This window comes from Sapajus apella, unplaced genomic scaffold (assembly GCF_009761245.1).
Source record: "Sapajus apella isolate SASKATOON/1434 unplaced genomic scaffold, GSC_monkey_1.0 scaffold12, whole genome shotgun sequence".
NCBI lineage: Eukaryota > Metazoa > Chordata > Mammalia > Primates > Cebidae > Sapajus > Sapajus apella.
In genome coordinates this window covers 23,698,936-23,713,769 of record NW_022436952.1, presented here as the reverse complement: position 1 = coordinate 23,713,769, position 14,834 = coordinate 23,698,936, and the positions used below count along the sequence as shown (strand labels likewise).

At 43.5% G+C, this 14,834-nt stretch overlaps 1 protein-coding gene across 2 annotated transcripts in view; it reads right to left on the bottom strand.

The window, feature by feature from the left end:
* STX8 (syntaxin 8) overlaps positions 1 to 14,834 on the bottom strand; it is a 314,660-nt gene that overhangs the window by 222,537 nt on the left and 77,289 nt on the right. The gene's annotated exons all lie outside the window — the stretch shown is intronic.

Sequence of the window (14,834 nt, the reverse complement as noted above, 5' to 3'; positions counted from 1 at the left end):
GTCTTTCAAGTACTTTATTAAATGAAAAAGGGGGAAGAGTTCACTAAAAGAAGAAAAACAAAATATATAACTTCCAAACCAGTAGTGCTATCCAGAGGAAACCATATGTCATAGCCAGTGCTCTCTAAAGCTAATGAACCAAGTTTTCACCAAAGACAAGAAACTAATATTAAAACTGTTCTGTAACCAATGGTCCCCATAAGATGCTAGCAGTAGCAACCACAAAACTGTGCCACAGGAGTAATTCTATGATCCGGGATCCACTGTAGGACCCTCTACAGAAAATAATGCAGGAGATAAAATGCCTATGATAATACGGAAAGATAGCTCACAGACAGAAAAATTACCAAGTAGATGATAATCACCATGAGAGAGAGATGTAAGCAAAAACAATTAAGGAAAAGTCCATCTCAAATAACTTTCTAATAATAGCACAATCAGAAAAGAGTTTTTAAATGCTAAAAATTCTCAGTAAGATCAAGAAAGGAATGGAATCCGTAAGACAAGAAAAGGGTATTATGGAATAAGAACAAATGATTTCGACAGTACACTTCAAATACACTTCTGGTTAAAGATCCAACTCTGAATACGCTCATTCACTGGCCTCTGTTCTTTCCCAAAAAGTCCCTGAAAATGATGGCATAGGGGTTTTGTTTTAAAGACATAAAAGTCAAAAAAGATGGAAGAGAAGAGTAATAAAATTGGAAGCTAAAAAGCTTAGATATTTGGCTGACATTTTCTTGTAAATGAATGAGACAGCCTGTCCCTTTGAAGAAAACAATCAACAGTGTCAGTTGCTGCTAATAAAATTTGAGTTTTCAAGTGGAAATTAGAATCATGAGAACCTTGTATCTGCCACCAAAAGCTTGAAGCTTTTTAATACTGACTTTCCTGATGAGATTAGTGTAATTTTTTTCTTTTATCATGTAATGAAATGTGTCGACATTTGGAAGATCTGCTTAACTCAGTAAACCAATATTTTCCAAATGATCAATGCATGATGTTACAAAATCACACAAGGGTAAAAGATTCATTTGAAGTGCAACACAGACCAATAGCCTGTAATTGAAAAGCACAAAACACGAACTGGTGTGGTTTCAGATTCCACATTGCGACTAACCTTTAAGAAATTACTACTTGTCAAATTCTGGTGTAGTATCAAAGAAGAATATCTACAATATCCAGAAAGGTTATTAAAATACTACTGCTATTTTCAACTACATTTGTGTGTAATATGTATTTCTTATACATCAACCAAAACAACAACATTGTAACAGATAGAATACAGAAGCAGATACAAGAATCTAGTTATTTCATAAAACCAGACATTAAAGACGTTTGTAAAAATATCATGTGATATGACTCTTCTGATTTTTTTATTTTGGAAAATATTGCTATTTTTCATAAAAATTAGGTTAACATAGTAATGGATTATTTACTGATATTTGACAGTAAATAATTTTGAATGTCTCTTTTAATTTCTAGTGCCATTATATCAATAGATATAACCCACATAAACAAAAGCTCTTAGGAATTCAACAATTTTTAAGAATATAAAGGGCCTGCCAGGCACAGTGGCTCATGCTTATAATCCCAGCACTTTGGGAGGCCAAGCTGGGCAGACCACTTGAGGCCAGGAGTTCAAGACCAGTCCAGCCAACATGGCCAAACCCCATCTCCACTAAAAATGCAAAACTTAGCCAGACATGGAGGTACACACCTGTAATACCAGCTACTTGGGAGACCAAGGCATGAGAATCGCTTGAACCCAGAAGGTGGAGGTTGCAACGAGCTGAGATCGTGCCACTGCACTCCAGCTTGGGTGACAGAGTAAGACTCTATCTCAAAATTAAAAAGAAAAAAAAGAATATAAACGGCCTAGACCACAAAGTTTGAGAATTGTTAGGTAAAGAGTAACCAAATGAGGCTGGGTGTGGTGGCTCATACTTGTAATCCCAGCACTTTGGGAGGCCAAGGTGGATGGTTCACAAGGTCGGGAGTTTGAGACCAGCCTGGCTAACATGGTAAAACCCCATCTGTATCTACTAAAGATACAAAAAATTAGCCGGGCGTGGTGGCATGCCCCTGTAATTCTAGCTACTCAGGAGGCTGAGGCAGGAAAATGGCTTGAACCCAGGAGGCGGAGGTTGCAGTGAGCCGAGATCACGCCATTGCACCATTGCCATTGCACTCCAGCCTGGGTGACAGGCAAGACTCCATCTCAAAAAAAAAAAAGAATAACCAAATGAAAGCTTATGTTGTAAAATTAATATCAGATCAATAGGCCTAAAGGTGAGATGCATCAGAGATAGATATTTCCAGGATGTTAAAAAAATAAATAACCACCAAAAATAAAATAATTGTGGACATATATGTATCTAATAACTTTCCCTTGTATGTTACAAAAAATAAATTGACCCAATTACATGGAAAAATTACTAAATTCACAAACTTTGAAGGAGATTTTATCATATCTCTTTCAGAAATTGATAGAGAAAGCACAGAGGAGTAAAGATATGCATGATGTAAGGGCTGGGTGCAATGGCTCACACCTGTAATCCCAGCCCTTTGGGAGGCCGAGGCAGGCGGATCGCAAGGTCAGGAGTTTCAGACCAGCCTGACCAACCTGGTGAAACCCCGTCTCTACTAAAAATACAAAAATTAGCCGAGTGTGGTAGCATACACCTGTAATCCTAGCTTCTCAGGAGGCTGAGGCAGGAGAATCACTTGAACCCAGGAGACGGATGTTGCAGTGAGCCGAGATCACACCACTGCACTCCAGCCTGGGCAACAGAGTGAGACTCCATCTCAAAACAAAAAAAAAGGTATGCAAGATGTAAACAACATAACAAGCCTGATCTAATAAGTGTATATAAAACCCTGTCTCCTCCAGACTAGAGACACACATTCTCTTCAGCATACAGTGAGTAGCTACAAACTTGGAGCTGTTTCTCAGCCTCAGAGAAGGCCTTAACAAGTTCAAAAGGACTGCTTATCATGCAGGACATAATTCTCGCATCCCCGTGCAATTGAATGAGAAAAATCCATAAAAAGGTGGTTTAAAATGCATATATGTGGAAATTTAGAATGAATTAAAAAGAAAAATCAATGCAATTATAAAATACAATGAAGTTAATGATAATAAAAGCACCAAATATTGATATTTGTGGAATGTAGAAGTGTTTTTTTTTTTTTTTTTTTTTTTTTGAGATGGAGTCTCACTCGGTCTCCCAGGCTGGAGTGCAGTGGTGTGATCTCGGCTCACTGCAACCTCTGACTCCCAGGTTCAAGCAATTCTCCTACCTCAACCTCTAGAGTAGCTGGGATTACAGGTGCACGCCAACACACTCAGCTAATTTTTGTATTTTTAGTAGACAGCGTTTCGCCATGCTGGCCAGGCTGGTCTCAAACTCCTGACCTCAGGTGATCCACACTCCTCGCCCTCCTAAAGCCCTGGGATTACAGGCTTGGGCCACTGTGCCTGGCCCAGATGTGCTAATTGAAGGCTGACTTATAGTCTTTTGTATACATTCAAAGGAGAAACCATATAAATTAGCATGGAACCCAAGTCCTGTGCTAAATTACTATTAGCATAAATGTTTCCTGACTGAGACTATTGATTGTGGCTAAAAACACAGAGTCCTTCTTAGGAAAATATAAATCCCTGATAGTTTTCAGGGCCTGTAAGGTTTTCACACTGTGAAGCCCTCCACCCTGGCTCATCTACAGCTTCATCTGGGTTCATGATCCTTACCACTTGCTGCTTTCCAGTCACATTACAAATCTATGTATAGATAGACAAAGCCTTTTAATTTCTCCAGCTTGCACAGTTCTCTGTCACCTCTGAGATCTCACTGAAGATATCCCTTGCTCCCTGCGACACTTCACTGGCCCCCTCTTCATCAGCTCCCTTTGGCCCATTACTGAAGCCCCAGCCATTTCCTCCTCACCATCCCTTCCATGGCCTCCTGTCCTTTTCCTTGACGGTACTTATCAAAATCTGATAAAATGCCTTATTTTGAGATGTCTGTGTTCAATGTCTCTCTCCCCCACACTAGAGTGTAGGGACGATAAGGGAAGGGACTTTGAGCTGTTATTGCAGTTTTTCACCAGATAAAGGGCCAGCCACACATGCAGCTGGTACTTGGTAAACACCTGTTGAATGGATAAATGCCCCCTTGCCAATGTGGCTATTTCTTCTCCCCAAAAGTGGCTAAACTATCTCAAGTTTAGATATGCTAACTGCTGTGGGACAATAAAAAAATATGTACTTAATATATAATATACTATATATAGGCCAGGCATGGTGGTTCACACCTGTAATCCCAGTCCCTTGGGAGACCAAGGTGGGTGGATCACCTGAGGTCAGGGGTTCGACACCAGCCTGGCCAACATGATGAAACTTCGTCTCTACCAAAAATAAAAAAATTAGTTGGGTGTGGTGGCACACGTCTGTGGTCCCAGCTACTTGGGAGGCTGAGGCAGGAGAATCACTTGAACCCAGGAGGCAGAGGTTGCAGTGAGCTGAGACTGCACTATTGCACTCCAGCCTGGGAATATATGTTATAGATAAAGTCTATATAATACACATGTATTTTATATATGTAAATATATATATATATTAAGTTTATAGTCATATTTTAAATTTATGTATAGATATATTTTATAAATTATATATAACATATATAAATTATATGCATGGGCGAATTTTATGTCTCCCTGATTTTAAGTAAATTATATAGACAAAATTACAGAATCCATAAGTAGCAAATTAAGTAATTTTACATTGAAACCACTGATTCTACTTTACAGCATAGGATGAGGGTCACACGGACCACAAGCCCTAACCCCACTTCCTGCCAGCTTTCCTGGCCCCTCTCCTGCCCACGCTCTCCGGACTCTGGGTACACTGACAGACTGGCCTTCTCTCAAGTTTCTCAACCATGTTATGCTTCTCTGCATAAAGGGCCTTCGCATATGCCCCTCCCTCTGTTTGAAATGCTGAAGTTTGAGAAACACTGCTATAAGAAGATTTTTAAAAATAGGGACAGGGTCTTGCTGTGTTGCCCAGGCTGGAGTGCAGTGTCTATTCTCAGGAATGATCATGGTATACTGTGGCATGGAGCTCCTGGGAAGAAGGGATCCTCCTGCCTGAGCCTCCCAAGTAGCTGGGACTACAGGCATGTGCCACCATGCCTGGCTTAGAAGATTCTTTTTGTTAAAGTCTAGGTTGCCATAGAATAGTGGTCCCCAACCTTTTTGGCACCAGGGACCAGTTTCGTGGAAGACAATTTTCCATTTGCTTTTCATACAGGTAACTCCTGTCTATCCTTTTCAATCTGTTCAAATATCATTTCCCCAAGAAAGGCTTTCCTAACCCTCAAACCATGCCAGTTCTCCTGTTCCACATTCAGATAGGCCCCTGTGTTACCACTGTCTCTGTGGATCTGTCTAGCAGCTGCCTCCTTGATGAGAACAAAAATTCCAGGAGGACCGGGCCCGGTGGCTCAAGCCTGTAACTCCAGTACTTTGGGAGGCAGAGGTGGGCGGATTACAAGGTCAGGAGTTCGAGACCAGCCTGGCCATTATGATGAAACCCCATCTCTATTAAAAAAATACAAAATTTAGCCAGGCACGGTGGCAGGTGCCTGTAGTCCCAGCTACCGAGGAGGCTGAGGCAGGAGAATCGCTTGAACTCGGGAGGCAGAGGTTGCAGTGAGCTGAGATCACACCACCACACTCCCAGCTGGGTGATAGAGCAAGACTGTCTCAAAAAACAAAACAAAACAAACAAACAAAAAAACTCCAGGAGCGGAAGTAGCCACATCTGTTGTCACGGCTATATACAGGGATTCTGGCACGGTGCTTAGTACACAGTAGGCATTCAATATTTGTTTAATGACTAAACAATTTGGAGAATGTGCTGAGGAAGGAAATATATTATTTTAGATTTAGGAAAAATACCTTACTGTGTTTAATAAAGCTTTTTCTTATTAGGGAAATAAAAGATTATTTAATCTAGGTGAAGGATAGTTACAGAGCTACTCAGTGAAATGTTCAAACATTTGTGTATAAATGTGGACAGGAGAAAGGGGAGTTGCTGCCACTGCTGCTGCTTTTGCACATCAACTTCCGGGAAGATCTTAGAAGAAGGCACAGGTGACTCCAGGTCCAAGATCATTAAATGGAAGTTCTTCCAAAACATGGAAAGACAGCATGGGGTAGGGGAGAAGGATGGCCTCATAAACTCATTCCAGTCCAAAATTCTCTGAGATGAAGCAACTTGCAAATTTACTTATGAATGAAATGCAGATTTAAGAAGCCACTCTGTGAATCCTAGCAGCCGTCCAAAGCCCACTGAATGAAATCTCAATAAAGAAAACCTGAATTCAGGCCGGGTGCGGTGGCTCACGCCTGTAATCCCAGCACTTTGGAGGCCGAGGCAGGAGGATCATGAGGTCAGGAGTTTGAGACCATCCTGACCAACATGGTGAAACACCATCTCTATTAAAATACAAAAAATTAGCCAGTGGCCCGAGCCTGTAGTCCCACCTACGCAGGAGGCTGAGGCAGGGAAATTGCTTGAAACCAGGAGGTGGAGGTTGCAGTGAGCCAAGATCACGCCACTGCACTTCCAGCCTGGCGACAGAGCAAGACTCTGTCTCAAAAAAAAAAAAAAAAGGAAAAAGAAAACCTGAATTCAGACAAACACAGCCATGTAGAGAAAACCATTCCCTCACCTCACATCGATGTCTGTCTATAATCCACATTTGGAGGGGCAGGTGTTAGGTGGCTATGCCAATTTCTAAAAGCTTGCTTAACCCATAAAGTGCTTCATGCTACCACGAAATGCACTCAAAGTCCTCAGGATAGCTCTTCCGATATACAGCTCTGGGCTGTGGATGAGGGTGTCTCCCTGCTCATGTTCCACCTGCCAAGCAGTAACAAGAACTCCCTCTACTTCAAATCATTCCATATCTCCTTTAAAGGACAGCAGTTTCTAACTGTCTTGCTTCCCTCAAAAGGCAAGCATACTTAAGTTCCAGAGGTGCAGCATTAGAATATATTACTCCTGCCACAGCCACTACCTTACACAGTTAGGAGCTCACAGGCTGGAAGGCATTGTTTCAGTAGATCTTCCAACCCCTCCCCTGGTCTAATATGTGCTCTCAGCACCACCAGGAGGGTCAAGTGGGAATGGATCACATATTAAACCACATGGTATCACACTAGGAAGGAACCAAAAATGAAGTATGCTAGAGCAGGGGTCCCCAACCCCAAGCCACAGACCAGTACCAGTCTGCCTGTTAGGAACGGGGCCACACAGCAGGTGAGCAGCAGGCACCAGAGCATTACTGCCTGAGCTCCACCTCCTGTCGGATAAGCAGCAGCATTAGAATCTCATAGGAGCGTGAACCCTATCGTGAACTGTGCATGTGAGGGATCTGCACACTCCTTATGACGATCTAATGCCTGGTGATCTGAAGTGGGACAATTTCATCCTGAAACCACCCCCACTCTGGTCCACGGAAAAATTGTCTTCCATGAAACTGGTCTCTGGTGCCAAAAAGGTTGTGGACCACTGCTTTACGGCAACCTAGACTTTAACAAAAAGAATTTTCTAAGCCAGGCATGGTGGTGCATGTCTGTAGTCCCAGCTACTTGGGAGGCTCAGGCAGGGGGATTGCTTCATCACAGGAGCTCCAGGCCACAGTGTGCCACGATCGTGCCTGTGAATAGACGTGGCACTCTAGCCTGAGCAACATAGCAAGTCCCTGTCCCTATTTTTTTTTTTTTTTTTTTTGAGACAGAGTTTCACTCTCATTGCCCAGGCCAGAGTGCAATGGTGTGATCTTGGCTCACCACAACATCTCTCTCCTGAGTTCAGGCGATTCTTCTGCCTCAGCCTCCCCAGTAGCTGGGATTACAGGTATACGCCACCACACTTGGCTAATTTTGTATTTTTAGTAGAGATGGGGTTTCTCCATGTTGGTCAGGCTGGTCTCAAACTCCCGACCTCAGGTGATCCGCCCACCTCAGCCTCCCAAAGTGCTGGAATTACAGGTGTGAGTGACTGTGTCTGGTCTCTTTTTTTTTTTTTTTTTTAATCTTCTTACAGCAATGTTTCTCAAGCTTCAGCATTTCAAATATCACCTTCAGAATTTTTTTGCCTTGTTCATATTTCACCTGTACTATTATTTTTCTGGCTTAAACAAGTTAAATGAATAAAGAAATTTTATATTGCCGAGAAATCCGTTTTCAGATGCTAGCCATTTTTATTTTCATCACATAATGAAATAAAGAACCACCATTAAATTACAAGATGTTTCTCTATATATTACCTAAAATAAATTTGCCTAGCATACTTTGGGAAATTCTGATATCAGATAATACATGAAGAAATTCCTTCACCAAACTTTCCTCACATTTCACCAGTATGTGATTAACTCCATTACCAAAGTGCTAAACAGTTTGAGAGGCTCCAGAGAGTGACTTGTGCACCAGCAACGAAAACGTCTTTCCGTAAAGTCTGCTTTAAAGAAATCTCTTCGGCCGGGCTACATTACTCATTATTGGGGAAGTGGCTCTCCCAATGCCTGATAAAGTCCAAACTGGTTCTCAATGATCTAGTCATTGCATTCCCTGTCACTGGAATTATACACCCTGACCGTACTGATCCCCTTCAAGTTCATCAGTTGCATCAAAATGCTGGGACTGGCCTCTGATACTTTCATTAAGCTTTACCCATTGCCTGGAACACCTTCCCCTTCCTGCCAATTACTATTCCTCCTTCTCTGTCCCCTCCTTCAACCCCCACCCCAGCATATATCTTGCTTTCGCCACTGCTGACTCATTTATTTTTTATTTTTTCAGCTTAGGTTGGGCATCATTTTCTCTAAAAAGTCTTCCCTTCTCGGCCGCATGCGATGGCTCACACCTGTAATCCCAGCACTTTGGGAGGCAGAGGAGGGTGGATCACGAGGTCAGCAGTTTGAGACCAGCCTGGCCAACATAGTGAAATCCTGTCTGCACTAAAAATATAAAAAATTAGCTGGGTGTGGTGGTAGGCACCTGTAATCCTAGCTACTTGGGAGGCTGAGGCAGGAGAATCGCTTGAACCCGGGAGGCGGAGGTTGCAGTGAGCTGAGATTGCGCCATTGCACTCCAGCCTGGGCGACAGTACAAGACTTTGTTTGAAAAAAAAAAAGAAAAAAGAAAAAGGCTTCCCTTATTAAGTGTTCTCTTAGAAGCCTGTATTTCCCTGGGCATAGCATTCCTCGCTGGCAGACTAATACTTACTTGTCTGTATTTTCCACCGTGCTGGAAGCCCCTTGAAGGGAGGTACTCTATTCTATTCCTTGTACCATTAATGCTAACTCACATGGCAAAGAGTGATTGATATTTGTTATATCCATGAATATGAATAAGGCTTCAGAAACTGTTGTTTTACATGTTTTTTCCAGAAATCAGGATGACTATAGCTACCTGAAGTGAACGTGTAGAAAGTGCTTACTATGTGGTTGCTAAATTGAATGAGAACATTTGGTTTGCCATTTACAAAGATAAGACTATTGTTCATGAAACAGCAATTCAGCTGCACTGTAAAAGCTGGCAGATATATGGAGACAACTCACCAAAGGGGGCCAGTCTCTTTTGCCTAAAAGTACTTGCCATTGCCACTCTGCTTGTGCCCAAGATGCTGAATTATTGAAATTTTACAGTGTGGGCACAACAGGCCAGGCAGGCATCTCCTCTCTGCTTCGTGCACCCCACTGGGAACCAGAGTGACAGGAAAACCACCTTGAGGAGACCAGCGTGTCCTCTGAACGTGCTAGAAAATATGAATGTACTCCTCCAAAAAAGAATCAGATCAAGATTTCACATACGCATCAGTGAACTACCATGATAAGGGGCCGTTAGAACTGCTCAGATGAATTTTCCTGTTAAAAGTTTAGAAAAACAGTGTGGTAGGCTGAATAATGACCCCCAAAGATATTCTAGTCCCAATCCCTGGAATCTGTGAATGTTACCTTAATATGGCAAAAGGGACTCTGCAGATGTGCAAAGTTCAGGTTGCCGCAATGGGTAGATTATCCCGGAGTATCCTAGTGAACCAAAAGTTCAATCCCAAGTGTCCTTATAAAGAGGAGGCAGGGGGATATTTGACATGGAAGAATCAGGCAGTGCAGTGACTGAAGCAAGATGCCGCACTGCTGACTCTGAACATGGAGGACGGAGCCATGAGCCAAGAGTACAAGGAATGAAGCTCTAGAAGCTGGAAAAAGCCAGGAAATGGATTCTTCCTGAGAGCTTCTGGGGGGCCACCTCAATTTCATTCCAGTGAAACTGATTTCAGACTTCTGATCTCTAGAACTGAAGGGCGTAAATGCCTATTGTTCTGATCTACTCAGTGTGTGATAACTTGTTATAGTAGTAACAGGAAGCTAACAGAAGTAATCACTGTGGCTTTTTGTGAATTGTTATTGAATTCAGGTTAACCAGCCTGTTGCTAAGAAATGTTTATAAGTCATTCGTATGTCTACATCTCCTCTGAACTCTTGAAGAGATTTCTTTTTTTTTGAGGCAGAATGTAGGAGGCTGAGGTGGGAGGATTGCTTGAGCTCAGGAGTTCAAGAGCACCCTGGGCAACACAGGGGGACCCCCATCTCTACAAAAAAATAAATTAAAATTAGCCAGGCACTGTGGTGCAGGCCTGTAGTCCTAGATACTCAGGAAGCTGAGGGGTGAGGATAACTTGAGCCTGGGAGATGAAGGATGCAGTGAGCTGTGACTGTGCCACTCCAGCCTGGGCAATAGAGTGAGATCAAAACCACAACTCTGGGTTCTCGAGCAGTGCTGGGTGGTCTGTCGTGAGCCCTTTATGCCCACCCACCCACAGAGGCCACCTGGAACTGAAGGGCACTAACATTTGTGGCTGCATGAGGGGACATCACCCACTCAGTGCTCCACTCGCTACCCTCTCCAGTCAGTGGACAGTTAGGTCTGTCATCACTGGGATTTTCACTTAACTGCTGATCCCTTTCCTTGCCTGGCTTGGTCACTGGCATAGAAACAGGGTAATTACTGGGGTGGGTCAGGCCCTTTTTAATTATCTACCAGAAGATTAGAAACTGAATTCCAAAACTGAAGATAATTCAACCTTTCAGCTTTGTGGTTATGTTCTAAGTACAATGTATTTTGTTAGTAAGATTTTGATACTTGATTCCAAAACAACCTAGCCTATTGTTTTCCTCATTTAATGAAAACCAAAAGAATAATTCAGCAGGCATTTGCAGCAAATGTGCTACCCTCTTCCAGCGCCCCTGACTCCCTATCACTCAGACCACAGTAAAAATCCAGATGGGGCTGCAACCCCGTCAATATCTACAGCTATAACGGCCTTCTTTCACTTTAACAAAAGGAATAAAAGCTGATCATGGTCCTGGCAGGGACATAATTTTTTATCCTCAGAGAGTCTCTGTTCCTGTGATAGAAAATGGCTGACTCTGCCCTATCTCCAAGGAGCAAATGTGCACATTAGAAAACCACCAGCATAGCTGCCTTCTCTCCAGGAGGCCACCACAGAGAAAACCAAGTTTGGATTGGCAACAAATGGAAAAATACCTCCTATTTGTGGATGTACACATGTAGCCATCCGGGTATGAAATGGAGATGAGGACAGGAGAGGCGCGGAGGAAGCAGCAAAAGGGATGGGGGCAAAATGTGTGAGGAGAAGGATCTCTGTCTGTGACTGTGATGCTGTGTATATACATGTCACCACGTGGATGTGCTTCTGTGCATGTGGGGGGTTTAGATCTGTAATGAGAGTATAGGAGAACCAATGCAAAGTACGAAGTACAACCCTAAATATGTTCTCCGCATAGTCAACAAGGGCACTGCTTCTCAAATTTGGCAGCACCCTGAAATCATCTAGGGAGCTTCAAACACTACTGATGCTTGGACCCCACCCCTGGAGGTTGTGATTTACTTGGTATAAACTACTGCAGTAGGCCGGGCACGGTGGCTCATGCCTGTAATCCCAGCACTTTGAGATGTGGAGGCAGGTGGATCACCTGAGGTCAGAAGTTTGAAACCAGCCTGGCCAACAGGGTAAAACTCCATCTCTACTAAAAATACAAAATTAGCCAGGCGTGGTGGCGCATACCTGTAATCCCAGCTACTCGGGAGGCTGAGGCAGAACTGCTTCAACTCAGGAGGTGGAGGTTGTAGTGAGCCAAGATGGCGCCACTGCACTCCAGCCTGGGCAACAAGATCAAAACTCCGCAAAAAAAAAAAATTACTGTGGTAGACAGAACAATGACCAGATCGCAGTCCCTGGAGTCTCTGAATATGCTAGGTTAAATGGCAAAGGAGCCATTAAGCTTGTAGGTGGAATTCGGGTTGCTTATCAGCTGACCTTAAAATGGGGAGGTGATTCTGGATTATCTGGGTGGACCCAATGTCATCACAAGGGTCTCTCAAAGTAGAAGAGGGAGGAGCCATAAGAGGTAGAGGTGATGCCATATGAGAAGGACTCAACCTATTGCTGCTGTCTTTGAAGACGGAGGAAGGGGTCATGGGCCAAGGAATGTGGCTAGGCCTCTCAAAGCAGGAATACCAAAGATATGAATTCTCCTCTAGAGCTTCCAGAAGGAACACCCACCCTCCCACCCTGCCCATGCCTTAGTCTTAACCCAGTGTGACTCACATCAAACTTCTGGCCCACAGAACTGTAAGACACTGAGAGAGAGAGAGAAAGTGTGTGTGTGAGTGTGCGTGTGCGTGTGTGTGTGTGTGTGTGTGTGTGTGTGTTCTGAGACAGAGTCTAGCTCTGTCGCTCAGGCTGGAGTACAGTGGCACAATCTTAGCTCACTGCAACATCCACCTCCCGGGTTCAGGTGATTCTTCTGCCTCAGCCTCCCGAGTAGTTGGAACTACAGGCACCTGCCACCATGCCCAGCTAGAGGTGGGGTTTCACCATATTGGCCAGGCTGGTCTTGAACCCCTGACCTCAAATGATCCACCCACCTCGGCCTCCCAAAGTGCTGGGATTACAGGCGTGAGCCACTGCACCCGGCCTTGTGTTGTTTTAAGCCACTAAGTTGGTGGCAATTTGTTACAACAGCAATAGAAAACAAACACACTTCAACCTGAAGGAGCTAATTTTAAAAATCAAATTTAAAAAAATGAAACAACAAAAAAGAAAACTAACACAGGTATGGCATGGGCTCTGGGAGTTACAAAAGTACCATGTGATTCTAATATGCAGCAAAGTATGATAACCACCAAACCAGAGAAAAGACAAGATAAAGACATGCAGGCATGATTGCCTTATGCTGAACAAAGAAACGGTGATTTCAGAAACGGTGGTTTTATCTGGGAAGTTAGTAAGTCTTCCAACCAAATTATGCACCATCACTGGTTCTTCTTTTATTTATTTAATTTATTTTTTTATTTTTGCAATGAAGTCTCAATCTGTTGCCCAGGCTGGAGTGCAGTGGTGCAATCTCGGCTCACTGCAACCTCCGCCTCCTGGGTTCAAGCGATTCTCCTGCTTCAGCCTCCCGAGTAGCTGGGATTACAGGCTCGTGCCACCAAGCCCAGCTAATTTTTTGTATTTTTTTTAGCAGAGACGAGATTTCACCGTGCTGGCCAGGCTGGTCTCGATCTCCTGACCTCGTGATCCCCCCGCCTTGGCCTCCCAAAGTGCTGGGATTACAGGTGTGAGTCACTGTGCCCAGCCTGCACCATCACTTCTTAGTCATCCACCCACAGACACTGCGGCTTACCTCCACACATAACACAGTACATGATAATGAGTTTTGTGGCTAGAGTCCTTTCTAGTATGACCTATTGAATAGGGTAAATTTCCTTGGATGAAGAACAATTATATACCAGATAGTCGGATTTTCTATAAAGCTTACTTTCTTACCAATACTATCGCTTAAGGAAGGAACTGACCAATAACTGAATCATATGTAAATATATAAATTGGCCTGTGCATGTTGGTACCATCAGGAAAAGAATGAACTTGTCCTCTCTGTGCTGAAACTATTAGAATTGTAAAGAGAGAAGGCCTCTCCCTTGGGTTTAGTAATCTATTTATTTATGATAGATGATAAACAGATGGAATTGATCTATGACAGATAAATGGAACAGCACTGTGGGAACAAATTAACTCATTCTTCCCAGGGATGGAGAACAGAAGTGCCAGCTGCAGGATTCTGACAAGTGCAGCCCTCTCTTCAGGGCGGGTGTTCATCCATCGCCAGGGCTTTGATGCTTGCTCATACATAATGATTACTTTTCTTTCGAGATGGAGTGTTGCTCTATCACCCAGGCTGGAGTGCAAGGGTGCCATTTCTGCTCCCGGCAACATCCACCACCTGGGTTCTAGCAATTCTCCTGCCTCAGCCTCTCGAGTAGCTGGGGTTACAGGCATGCACCACCAAGCCCGGCTAATTTTTTGTATTTTTGGTAGAGATGGGGTTTCGTCATGTTGACCAGGCTGGTCTCAAACTCCTGATCTTGTGATCCGCCCACCTCAGCCTCCCAAAGTGCTGGTGTGAGTCACCATGCCCGGCCAATAACTTTTCTTGAAAGCCATTCCATCATGGTACTGTTACTAAAAGCTAAGACCTTAGAATCTTTTACATTTTCTTTTTCTCTTCCTACTTTGTCTTTTTTAGAGAGGAAGCTTCTTTAGCAGCAAAAGCAGTTACATTAGAATCAGAAGATCCGAGCTGGAATTTAGCTCTGTCACTCATAAATGATGTGGCCTCAGGGGGCCCCGCAGCCACTACTCTGAGTTTTGCCTCTCACACATGAGGAGG